This window comes from Gorilla gorilla, chromosome 4 (assembly GCF_029281585.2).
Source record: "Gorilla gorilla gorilla isolate KB3781 chromosome 4, NHGRI_mGorGor1-v2.1_pri, whole genome shotgun sequence".
Classification (NCBI taxonomy): domain Eukaryota; kingdom Metazoa; phylum Chordata; class Mammalia; order Primates; family Hominidae; genus Gorilla; species Gorilla gorilla.
Genome location: NC_073228.2, coordinates 151,790,771 through 151,803,601, shown reverse-complemented (window position 1 = coordinate 151,803,601; position 12,831 = coordinate 151,790,771). Strand labels below are relative to the sequence as shown.

Below are 12,831 nucleotides of genomic sequence, written 5' to 3'. Positions count from 1 at the left end.
AAGCTCATAAGTTTAGTGTTCTATGAAACACAGTTTGGAATATGCTCATGTAGTCCAATATTCTTAAGATCCCATTTTCAGACAAGGTTCAGAAAGCTGAAATGACTTGTTTAAGGCCCTTCAGTATGCCTTTAAAAGAAGGAGGGTTGCAATCTATGTATTTTCACCCTTGCGGTCAATGATCTATCTACTGCATCATGCTTCCTTGTTCCAGGACCAAAGCATAACTTTGGTCTATAGGACTTGAAAACAACCTAAGCTTCATGAGGCCAGGGACTGTCCGTGTTGTTGACTGCTGAGCACCCAGCACAGTGTCTGGAACATTGAAGGTATCCATAATGTTAAAAGAAAAACCTTAGGCAAAAATTTAACAGAATTTATTTAAGCAAAGAATGATTTATGAATCAAGCAGGAAAGTCAAAAGGAAAACAGAACCAGAAGTTCAGACAGCCCCTCTCTGCAGTGGGAGTAGCAAGCTTTTTTAGACCAACCATGAAAGCAAAATAGGGAAGTTCCTTGATAGGCTACAGCTAGGCATTTGCTTTACTGGGGTGTGATGCAGTGGAGAGTCCCAAGCTAGAGGTTAGCTGGAGGTTTCTAATTGGTTAAACTTAACTTGTGTTTTACCATTTACATTTAATTGAGTTTTGGTTTGCCTATGTTGGAGTTCTTATTACAGAGACAATCTCAGGCTAATGGCCTCCTTCTTGCTTGCTTTAACTATAAGTATTTAATGAATAAGTGCTGCACAACAATAAGAATCGCATTGTCGTGTTGTCTTACTGACTCTTCACAACATCCCTAGGGTTATTATTTTCAGGTTAGACCTTGAGATTCAAAAAAGTCAACAACTTGTCACAAGTTCATAGAGCTAGTAAATAGTAGAAGAGTCAAAACTCATAACCAGGTCACTCTGACCCTAAACTCCATACTCTTTAACTATAATTGTATACTATCTCAGTATTTCCCAAGTCCTAAAATACATATAAATCATCTGGGTATCTTTTGAGAATGTAGATTCCAATTCAGTAGGTTTGGAGTAAGGTCTATAATTCTACATTTCTAACAACTTGCTAGGAAAAGTAGATCCTGCTGTTTCACAGATTGTACTGAACAGCAAAGCACTATCCACACTCACAGAATGTCAGAGGTTTAAAGGGAAACTTAGGCAGTCAAACTGGAAATATGGAGCCTGGGTATTACAAAGTGCTTACGCATAGGTGGTTTATTAATGCTTACATCACAACACTGAGCTAAAACCAGACCCCAATCCCATTGGTCCCTACTGTAGACAAGACACCACAGTGGGACAGAGTCAACACGCAATGAAGCAGCATGGAGAAAACCGGAAGGAAAATACTTAATAACACTTTACTACTGCCCTGTGATGGTCCACCAGTGTTTACCCATGTCCAAACCCAACAGGAAAACAGGAGGCAAGGAAGCCCCTTGACATAATTCAACTAAGTAAGCCTCAGTGGGTCACAAGCAGGGTAAACAAAGGTGGACAGTGGTTCTGGAAGTGCAAACTGAAGCTAGCTGAGGTATTTGACTCTCTGTGGAGACCACACCAAGCTGATTTCAACTTTCTCTTTTATCTGGAGTGGAAAAAAACAATAAGAAAAAAAAGTAGGGATGGAAGGTGTTTTTTTCTACTCCATGCCTACATATTTCATCTAGAACTCTTGTCTCTTATCTGTGGAAAAGAAATATGTCTTTTTATTTGGGAGGTTAAACCCTTTGCAAGTGCTTATAGAATAATCACAAAACCCTCTCACTCTTTTCTCCCCCCAAATAGACATGCTTTACCACCTTAAATTCTCTCCTCTCTCAAACTTCAGATAATTAACTCTCAGAATTCTCCTGCAAGTTACCTTACTGTTTCTTCTCAGATAGACTGCTAAGTACCTCTTCTTATACATAACAGTTTTTTATGGTACTCTATCAACATTTTTTTTTTTTTTTGCCTGTTCAAGCCTTTCTATCTTTGGGGATCCACTCTCAACTCCATTCTTTCAGTTCCATTTTGCCATCTACCTGTGGGAAAACTTTACCTAAACGCTGAAGATGCCCCTCAATTTTGATAAGTGCCCAACCAAAATTTACCATCATTCCTCTAATCTTCCTTCTGTGCTCCCTTTTCATGGTAAAGTCACTATAATTTCCCTGCCGATCACCTAGATCCCAAGACAGGTCTAACAAATTTTAGCTTAATAACACTGCCAGGAATTTTATCCTCTGCTTATTTTCCACTGAGAAAAAAAATCATGTTTAATCCACCTTTTTTCTTGCCTGGGTTAATAGAATACTTTCCTAATTAATTCCCTGCTTCTTGTTTTTTTCCTCTCTGGTGCAATTTACACACACCACCATCCAAATAATATTCCAGAATTACAGTTGTGATCACATTATATATTTTTAAAATAATGCAAGTCTCTGAACAGCCATTGAAAGGAAAGGAGCTATGGATGTGTACGGATGAAGAGAAAAGGGAGGCCAAGTTAACATTCCACCTATTTGAACTCCGTTGGCTATTTTGTTCCTTATCTTACACATCTTTTCGTTGGAGGCGAGTGGTATATTTGTTTCCCTTTTCATTCATTTTCTATTTTTTTTTTTAATTTTGATATTAGAGTTAGTACAAGAAGGAGGAAGGGGAAAAATGAGACTAGTTGTAACAGAGGAGGAGGGAGTTGTGAAAAGCCTGAGTGACCAAACTGGTCATTAATAGTTGCCAGTCATCAATGGAGAAATTGAAGGGAGGAATGATCTTTTCAAAGAACCAGTGTTTCTATGTATGGCTGAAGCATAAGTCCTTCTTTGACTGGTTTTCTTAGAAACAATACTATTTCTGGAGACTTAGAAGTCCTGGCAAAGAAATGCCAAAATTCTAACGATTTCATTTGGGATGAAACCAAAACTTAGAAAGCTCAGTTTAGTAGAGTTCTGCAAAACCTTGACTTATTTAGCAGTCCTAAACATTCTTAGAGAAAGTATATTTTTCAGCTGCTGCAACAAAACATACTTAGGGGGATTTGGTAAGAAAGATAATGAATGCCAACTCAGAAGAGGAAGAGGATGAGTATGAAAATAGTGATAATAAAGATGATGTGGAAGATGAGCTGGTCCACCCAGAAAATATGAGGAAGAGGAAGAGGAGAATGAGGACAAGAGAGCAAGCTCAGAATTGGAAAAGGGAAAACAGGAAATAGGCTGCTCATTTTCCAAGAAAGAATAATTTTAGAATAAATATTATGATAGCTATGTTGACAAAGAGAGAAAGAGTAGAAGATAAAAAGAATACCTTTGAGGGAAAAAGAGGAAAAAAGATGTTAAGAATAAGAGAGCGAAAGAGATAACAAGATCATTCTAAAACCAGACTTCCTGATCTTGCTAGTTTTGCAATAGGATGGTCATTAATGGTTATTTCTATAGAAAGTAACATGTCACTTTTTATGGGAAGTATGTGTTCTACTATTTTCACATTGTCATTATGCAAAATAAGATTTATTAATATGTTAGTGATAACATTTTATAGGGAGAAAATGTTCATTGAGATCATTGTCAAGTTCCATATATATTTATATGGAATTTTAGCTTTTCTCCTTTTTTTTGTTAGTGATGATTAGCCATCAATTAAGATATGACTAATTTTACACAGGTTTAATGTGGTTCATTTCATTCATAATGTGTCAAACCATTTTTTTCATGACAAGTTGATCATTTTCATAGCTGACTCTAAGATCTCTAGTTTGAAGGCTTTTTGTTTGTTTGTTTGCTTGGTGATGTTTTTAATAACTTTTACAATTTGTTTATTTGTTCATTTGTTTTGTCACAAGAGTAGTTTAGAGAGTAGCAATAAGATAATGAAGATTTTATTTGACTATGTGGTGCATGGATTTTAATATTCTTTTTATAGCAGTATGTATATTGTGTGTTAAGTGCCTTACAAATCATTCCTTAAAGTTTTGAACTTAATTATCTTCTGTGAATTTATGTTTTAAATAAAATCATAACACTTTTTATAAAAAAAGGCAATTCTGGTTATTCTTTGCTGTATCTCTTCTCTGTTTTAACTGTATTACAGTTTAAAGTTTTTCAAACCTAATCAAGTCAAATAAAGATTTGTTATTTAAAAAAATAAAATTACATAATGATTTCGTATTGGGAATTGCAACAGGAATTGCTTTTTAAAAAGAGCCCCATTTAACCCCACCCAGGCTGGGTGGCACCCAGATGGCTTATGGGTAGAACTGACTCCACCCTCACGTCAAAGATTGACCCAGACCAGCCTAAGCCCATCTACATTATCCTATCTCTCATGCCACGCTGATCGTGTCAGGCATCAGTCAGTACATGACACTCCCTTGGCCATAGCAAAACAGTGCAGGAGTGGGCAGGGACATAAATGGGGCAAGTTCAAAAAGGTGCAGGAATTTATTTTCCTGTTGTCAAGATCAAGAAGAAGAGCACTTTGGGAGGCTGAGGCGGGTGGATCAGCTGAGGTCAGGAGTTCAAGACCAGCCTCGCCAACATGGTGAAACCCCATCTCTAGTAAAAATATAAAAAAAACTTAGCTGGGCATGATGGTGGGCACCTGTAATCCCAGCTACTTGGGAGGCTAAGGCAAGAGAATTGCTTGAACCCGGTAGACAGAGTTTGCAGTGAGCCGAGACTGTGCCATTGCACTCCAGCCTGGGCAAGAAGAACAAAACTCCGTCAAAAAAAAGAAAAAAAAAAGAAGAAGAAGAGCAGCTCTCTTCTGAATCATGTGCGCTGTGGTTTGAATGTGTCCCCCAAAGTTCAAGTGTTGGAAGCTTAAACCCCAATGCAACAGTGTTGAGGGGTGAGACCTTTAAGAGGTGATTAGGTCATGAAGGCTCTTTCCTTATAAATAGATTAATGTTGTTATCACAGGAGTGGGTTTATTATCAGAAGACTGGATTCGTTATAAAAGTGAGTTTGGCGGTCTCTCTGTCTCTCTCATTTTCTCTCTTTCTTTCTCTCACCCACACAATACCTCCCACCATGTGATGGTGCAAGAGGAAGAGCCTCTCTAGGTGCAATCCTTCAGTCTTGGACTTCCCAGCCTCCAGAACTGCGAGCCAACACATTTCTGTTCTTTATAAATTACCCAGTCTCAGGTAGTTTGTTATAGCAACATAAAACAAAGACAATGTCATTTGGGAGCTTGAGACCTAGAACTACTTCAGCTGTTTTTCTATATTGGAAAGCCAGCCTGAGAATAAAGCCAAAACATAGAAGAAAAAAGACAAGAGAAAATCAAATAAAAGCTCAGCAGAAACTCTGAAGCAGCTATTTCTGAAGCCGAGGTTATTTCTGGACTTTTCAGATAATTGAGCTAATAAACTCCATTTGTTGTTTAAGCCAGTTTAAGTTACATCTTGTTTCTTTTAACCAAAACAGATGTTGATACACCAACACAATAAAATTCAGACTCCAAATCTGGTGTGTGTGTGTGTGTGTAAATCTGATAATCTCTTACTCTCTATACGCAGCATCATTCTTTAGCCCAGCACTACTCAATTGAACTTTCTGTAATGATGAAAATGTTCTATAGCTGTGCTGTTCAGTATACTAGCGATTAGCTATATACAACTTATAAGCACTTGGAATGTGACTACTGTGGCTGTGGAAATGAATTTCTAATTTGATTTAACTAATTTTAAGTGCTCATATATGGCTAGTGGCTACAGTATTAGACAATACAACTGTAAACTAATAAAATTTTCCCTGACTGTAACCTAGTCTTTCCACCTTCCTTTGCTCACCTTGTTTTTTCCACTTGGAATGTCTTCTTTTCTTTTGTCAAATAAGACAAAAGAAAAACGTAATTAATTAATGTGTAATTAATACATAATTAAATAAATACATAATTAATTAAATACATAATTAATACATAACCATCCTTATAAGTAAAGTTCAAATGCCCCATGTTCTATGAAGCTTTTTTAAAATCACATTGTCCCAAACTATAAACATCCCTAATGTTTTAATTTTGATTTTTTTTTTAATTCCTTGCATGATCTAGTTGAGTTTTGTCCCCTTCAAATCTCATGTTGAAATTTGATCCTTAATGTTGGAGGTGGGGCCGGGTAGAAGGTGTTTGGGTCATGGAGGCAGATCTGTCATGAACTGTCCTCACGATAATGAAGGAGTTCTTGCTCTATTCATTTCTGTGAGATATGACTGTTAAAAGGAGCCTGGCTCCTCCTCCTCTCCCTCATCTCTCACCATGTGATACTTGCTCCCCTGCACCTTCCCTCATGAGTGGAAGCTTCCTAAGGCCCTCACTGGAAGCAGATGCTGGTGTCGTGCTTCTTGTACAGCCTGCAAAGCTGCGAGCCAAATAAACTTCTTTCCTTCTTAATTACAGCCTCAGGTATTCCTTTGTAACAACACAAACAGACTAAAGTCCTGGCATTTATAAACAATGCTCTGTTTTTAAAAAAATTGACATTTAATAAGCATTTGTTTTAAAAGGAGAAAAGTGGACAAGTATATTCATATCTGATATTCTAGGAAATAGGGAAAGTTAAAATAATTCCTGTAAATAGCTAACATAGACCTCAAATCTGTACCTTTCTCCAAGTCACACTACTATTAATATTGATTCTCAATTAATACACATGAACGATTCCCTTATTTCTCTCTCTTTTCCCTTACACCCACCATATGAATAATGCACCAAAATGACCATCTGATCATGTCTGACACCCACTCCAAACACATTGAGGAATCTTTGCTGTCAAATGAATATAATTGATTTTTTTTTTTTTTTTGAGATGATTCTCGCCCTGTCTCCCAGGCTGGAATGCAGTGGCATGAACTCAGCTCACTGCAACCTCTGCTTTCTGGGTTCAAGTGGTTCTCCTGCCTCAGCTTACCGAGTAGCTGGAATTACAGGCAAGCACCACGGCGCCCAGCTAATTTTTGTATTTTTGTGGAGAGGGGGTTTCACAATGTCGGCCAGGCTGATCTCAAACTCCTGACCTCAGATGATCCACAAACAGACTAAAGTCTCTGAATATATTCCATAAAATCCAATAATCCTTCAACTATCAGATCAAATTCCACCTTCTCCATTCTGGATGAATAGGGACACCTTGGAGTGAAATCAAAAAAGTAGCAACAATGATAGAGAGGGGTCTTAAAAGCATGTTCTTTAAGGAAAGTTTGAAGAAATTGAGATGCTTACCGTGGAGGGGAGAAGATTTAATGATTGGAGAGCTATAATGGGAAAATAGATTACACTTGTTGGCCAGGTCCAAGAGCAATAACTATGGCCAATGCTTGGGAATTACAGAAAGACACTTTCAGCCAAAACGATTAAGAAATATTTCACCAATCAAAGACTGGTGGAATCTTTCTTGTATTTTTAATTAAAAATTCTTTTTTAATTGAAAAAGAATTCTTGTTTAATTACAGGATTCTTCTTTAATTGAAAATAATTGTTTTTTACTTGAAAATTAAATTAAAATTCTTCTTAATTAGAAAAGAATCTTGTAATTGAGAAGAATGCTTTTTCAATTAAATAATTCTTTTTTAATTGTACTTTTTTCAATTAAAAATGGAAAAATTTTAGATCTATTATATGTTAACATATTCTCTGTGCCAAAGGCTGTGCTATTTTCTGTTTACATGCATCATCATATGTGAGTCTTTTAACAGGTCTGAGAGCTAGGTGTTATAATTCCCATTTCACATTAAAAAAAAAAAAAGACCCTTAGCTTAAATTCCTTGTCCAAGATATCACAGTCAAAGATTTGGCAGAGGCAGCATCCAAACCAACTTTCGTCTGATTTCAGAGTCCATGCTATCTAGCACCTGGTAAGTTGCCCTAGTGAACCACTCACCTTTGGAAGTGTGAAAACAAAATCTGGATTACACTCAGGGAAACAATAGAATGGGGTTCTAAATAGCTGATGAGCCGTTGAACGAAAACATCTTTTTATTGTCAATGTTCAGTTTCCTTTAATGATTCCCATCTTCGTGAAGGGCAGGTGCAGGCTGCTTGGCAATGGTAAAAAAAAATGTTCTCTTGGAGGTCTTGTGCTGACTGAAGGCTTTGCCCAAATGCTTGAAGACCCCCTCCCAGGAAAAGTACTCTCCAACCAGTGTCTGGGTCTCTTTGCTTCCAGGATCCAGTTTCTGCCTTTTATATGACTCGGAATCCATCTGCCAATCTGGACTCAGCAGAAAGGCAAGCTCCTGGCCTTGGAAGACCCAGACTCAAGAAATGGAGCTGCTATTGTTGATTCTAAAGAGGATGACACTAGCAAAGGCATCTTCTTCAGCTCGTCCAATCGCTGGAACATTCCAGTGATGAGACTGCAACTCATGAAGGTCTGGTGAGTTCTTCAGGGAAGCGATACTCAGAGTACCACAGGGACCAGCCGTCTTTATCAAAGTGCTCTCCAAAACATGTCATTGCCTCAGAGTGTGTCCTCGATGGAGTACTTGTGCTTAAATTCATCCAACTCAAAGGTGTTCTTGGGCTGCTCACATTCCTTCATCTCCGCTTAAGGAGCTGGGGTGGCCACCTTTTTCTCCTCCTTCCGCTCAGCCTGGGGCTTCTGCTTCTCTTCCAGTGAACCTTTCTCTTTCCGTGGAGTATCCTTTTTAGGCTGGCTCTCTGCAAATATTTTAGCATCAAAGTGGGCCATGTTCTCACACAGTTTCATTTCCACCCAAGACAGCCTGCAACTGGGGCTGGTAAATGTAGGTGAGGAACCAGCAGTTGATAATGGGAATGGCCTGGTAGAAAGAAGGCTCTAGAACCTACCTGCTTATAGAGTCATAACAAGGTGCAGATAACTATGATGTCAGCCAATGTCACTCGCTCACCCACCAGAAAAAGTCTTCATCTTCAAGTGAGCATCTAGCAGCCCCAGACTTCACCTCACCTCTTCCCCTGCATCCTGGGTGGCCTGTTTGTCATGGTGCATTTTGCCCAAGGTCGGAACACCCTGGTACTGGCTATCATCAGCAAAGTTCACCCACTGCACAGCCTGGGCTGCTGCCTCTGGAGCACTTCCCCACAGCTCCTCATTGCTCACTTAGGTGGCAATAGCATTGCTCTCCCACACAGAGAATCCATCATCACCCTTAAATGCTAGAACATTGTGGGAAGGAAATTCAGGGGTACAGTTGGTTTGGCCAAAGTAAAAGTGAGCGTAGAGGACGCGAATCTGAGCCCCGCATTACCAAGCAGAATGAGGGCCTGCTCATCATACACCCGCCCTCCGGTTTTCAGGACATGTGTTCAGGCTCCCAGCTGCCTTGGTGATTTCGCAGAGAAAGCGGGTAGGGCTCTCCACGCTGCAGCAAAGTAAGCAAAGTAAACGAAAACATCTTTTTTTTTTTTTTTTTTTTTTTTTTTTGAGACAGAGTTTCACTCTTGTCGCCCAGGCTGGTGGAACGCAATGGCAAGATCTCAGCTCACAGCAACCTCCGCCTCCCGGGTTCAAGCGATTCTCCCGTCTCAGCCTCCCGAGTAGCTGGGATTACAGGCACCTGCCACCACGCCCAGCTAATTTTTGTATTTTTAGTAGATACGGGGCTTCACTATGTTGGCCAGGCTGGTCTCAATCTCTTGATCTCAGGTGATCCACCCGCCTCCGCCTCCCAAATTACTTGGATTACCGGCATGAGCCACTGACCCAGTGGAAAACATTTTTGAGAACGATTACAACTGTGGGCTTTTAGCCTTCCCAATAACATGAGAACTTCAAGTTTGGAGTAGTTTTACAACATTCAGAGATGAGTTTAAGAGGACAGTTACGATGGAAGCAGCAGAATTAGCAAAAGCAGAGTATGATTTCTCCCTTTCTCCTACGTACGCCGGCATTACAGATGTATTTTATTCTGCTTTATGTTGAAGTTCTTTACATTTGAGGTACTTCAGAAGTGGACAGGGGACATCAACACACATGTTTCACAGACATGCGAGCCCTTGGAGAGATGTGGAACCTGATGGAATCTATTTCCTTGCCTTCTGCTACCTCCAGGCACCGATGTAATGAGGCTGATCCCACCGTTACACTGACAATTTTCCTGTAGGTGACTAAAGACTTCCTTGTTTCTAGATGAGTAAAGCAACCCAAACCTTATCTTCCTAGATCTCTAAGCAGTAGCCAACACAGCAGAACAGTTCCTCTTTTCATAAACTCTTTCCTTCGTTTCTATGGGATCCAAGTATCCTCTTTTTTCTTTTTTCTCTTGAGTAGCCTTTTTGAAGTTTCTCCTTCAGGGCTTTCTTGCTATGTGTGGTCCTCAAGCACCTACCTAAGTACTCTTCTAATTCTACCCACTATCCCTGGAGAGTCTCATCTGCTCTATGGCTTTTTTTTTTCCTCCATTTGTAAAATGATGACCCCGAAACCATCTCTCAAGTAAAGTCTTCCCTTCTGGGCTTAAGGTTTATATTTACTCATACAAAATTCTTAATTGCCAATCATCTGCAATGTAAATGTCTCAGAATCACTTTAAATTCAACCTGTCCAATACGGAACCCATGATCTTTCCCTTGTCCCCAGCTCTCTTCACTGGGTATCCACAACGCTGAGTAATATACCACAACCACACGGCCACCAAAGACAGAAACATACTTGACATCTCCCTGGGCCTCACACAACAAATCCAGTCATCATTGACACCCGTCAATGGGACTGACTGAATGTCATTCAAATCTCGTAGTTCTCTATTGAAATGGCAATGCTTCAGGGAGGCACTTTGTAATTCTATGGAGGACTTAATTTTCTGGTGGAAATTAAAATACATATTATATTAAATTACATATTATATTATTATATTAAAATACATATTATATTGTTATTTATTTTAATTCTTATTTTAAAATAAGATTATATTTAAATATTAAATACATATTAAAACACATATTATATTGTTAAAATACATATTAAAATACATATTATATTAAAATACATATTATATTAAGATACATATTATATTATACATTTATTTATTATTTATTACCTGTATTAAAATACATATAATATTATTATTTATTTTAATTCTTATTTGTATTATTTTTAATTTTTTATGGACTTCTGAAATTATGTGTGTTAGTAGGATATTTTATCTACTAATTTTAATAGAATGGAAGGTATATTACAAAATATATGTCAAGATTGCAGCATTAGGGCTAATAAAGTTACAAAAACTTACTGCTCAAGTCCATCCACTTGGTTACATTACCACTGGCTCCAACCCCATCTCCAAGCACTATCATTATGGTCATTATTATAACAATGTGATTATAATGATAATAATGATTTCCTAAATGGTCTCTTTGCCTTCAGTGTTGGTTCACTCTCATTTTCTACTACCAATTAAAGAAACTGGAAAATAAAATCTGATCATGTCACTTCTGTATTTAAAACCCTTGCATATTGCTCTTAGAAAAAGTCCCAGCCATTTTAAAAACTTCACAGAATTCTGGATGAGTGAAGCCCTAGATATTTTTCAGTTTTTTTTTACCCTGTTCCGTGACACTTTACTTCAAGTCCCTGTCCTACTGAACTACTTAAGTTTCTCATTTATTGTCATGCTTTTTCCTACCTGTAAATCTTTGCCTAACACCTACTTATCTCTCACATGTCAGCATAGATAACTTTCCTCTGGGAGATTTCTTTGGTCTTCCTTTATCTGCCCACAATATTCTATTGTAGCAATTACGATGCTGAAGCATAATTCCCTGCTGAATTTTTTCGTTCCCCCTGACTAAAATGTAGGTTCCACGGTGGCAGGGATAGTGCCTATCCAATCTCCTGTTATATCTCTTGTGCACAGTATATTTCCTGACACTTTGCAGTTACAAAATATCTGTCGATAAATGCATAAATTAAGGAATAGATAAATAAGTATATGAACAGTAACCGGGTTCTCATTTTTCAGACTGGAACCCTGTTAGATGCATTTTTATTAATGGTTTTAGTATCAGATAGCAGTGAGTTTAAGTCCTAGCTCTGCCACTTACTAGTAGATTGACAATAGGGTAGTGAATTAAAATGTTCACGCCTTTGTTTTATTGTGTCATTGCTGCTGTTAGTTTGTCTTTTTTCTTTTTAATAATTTGCAAAATGAGGATAATTACATCCACAATGACCTACATTTGTGGGTAGGGTAATTGTAAAGAATGCGTGAGTTCCCACCTGGGAGCAGGCATTACGAATGGGAATTATTTTTGTTATACTCTATTGAGCTGTTCAATCAAGAGACGCAACAGGATACCTGATAGTGTACAAGACGTTTGGGGTTTTTGTTTTTTTTAAATTCGTCTTCGGGCTCTGGGTTGCTGTTAATGGCAGCTGTTCAGAGATTAGTCATAAACAGCTTGGTGAAGGAGGCATGAGAAAGATAAAGGGTGGTGGCCTGATTACCTCTAGCCATCCTCATACACAAACACACACCTACCTGTCATGTATGGAAATGTCTCAGAATGTGGGCCCAGCCCAGATCTCAACAAAAGCATTGGTTTCAAAGATTGAGGGAACATAAAAACAACCTCAGAAATCACCTCTTCAGTCATCACAGAATGCCAGTGCTAGAAGAAACTCTAGTCATCATCCCATCCAAATTTATCATTGGAAAACGAAGAAACTTGGACGTAGCAAGGGGGAAAAGAGGTATTCAAGATTACGCAGAAAGTTCACTGCAGAGATGGCATGTAAACATAACCACCGCTTCACATGTAGTCTAATCACTACCACCACCATCAACAAGGCTATTTTAAATATGTTTCTTCCTTTATTAGGGTATAATTTACACATAGCTAAACATCAAGGT

General features: G+C 38.3%; 1 pseudogene; it reads right to left on the bottom strand.

Annotated features, from left to right (window-relative positions):
• Nucleotides 1-7,995: 7,995 nt before the first annotated feature.
• Nucleotides 7,996-9,224, bottom strand: LOC101140018 (elongation factor 1-gamma-like; annotated as a pseudogene).
• Between the last annotated feature and the right edge of the window lie 3,607 nt (nucleotides 9,225-12,831).